This window comes from Tupaia chinensis, unplaced genomic scaffold (genome assembly GCF_000334495.1).
Source record: "Tupaia chinensis unplaced genomic scaffold, TupChi_1.0 Scaffold000463_1, whole genome shotgun sequence".
Classification (NCBI taxonomy): domain Eukaryota; kingdom Metazoa; phylum Chordata; class Mammalia; order Scandentia; family Tupaiidae; genus Tupaia; species Tupaia belangeri.
In genome coordinates, this window is record NW_006159972.1 from 2,324,331 (window position 1) to 2,325,162 (window position 832).

Genomic DNA, 832 nt, shown 5'->3' on the forward strand with positions numbered 1-832 from the left:
TTTTTTGAGGGATTTTCGTCATAGGGCGCATGCGCTCGCCAGAAAGACAGAGACAGACAGAGAGACAGAAAGCAAGAAATCACCCCCCAGGGGGGATGGTCACGCCGCAATCCCTTCTCCTCCATTCTTCTCTCGGGATCTTGGGCACGCATACACACGCGCCCAGCGTGAGTTTAAGCCACTGGGTCTGGGACATGAACCGCGGTCTACTACGTGGGAGTCCAGTGACATAGCCATTACGCTAATTGCTGGTCCCAGACATTGGAGCCTTTTTACAAGTGGAAGGAGCATCCCAGGCAGAAGGGAGGCCTGGAGGAAAGGCAGAGGCCAGAAGGTGGAGATCATGCCCAGGGAGCCACAGGCAGGGTGGGTAGTGGAAGACAGTGCAGGCCACCAAATGTGTGGGAGATAAGGCAATGAGGTCATCTTAGGCCAGACCTTCTAGGTTTTGGAGGCCCCAACCGAAGAGTATGAGCTTATCCTAAAGGTAATGAGGAACCGTTGAAGCCTATCAAGCAGGCGAACAATTTGATCTGATCTCTGTAGCAGCTAAGCACTGTGCAGAGGAAGCCAGATCCCACCTGACCAGCTGGGACTCAGACTGGTTGCTCAGCCTATGGGATTCAGTCCCCTTAACCACCATGCTACCTCCCGCTGGCAGGCTGCTCTTCTCTCCTGTACCTTGAACTCTGCTGTTCTTCTCGCTCCTGTTCCAGTCCCCACGAGCCAGCTTCATGCCAGGCTGTTGTATGCATGTCCAAGATCCAGGTGGGATGGAGAACAGAAGGAAAAAGGACTGCGGCATGACCAAACCCCATGGGGGGGAGTGTTT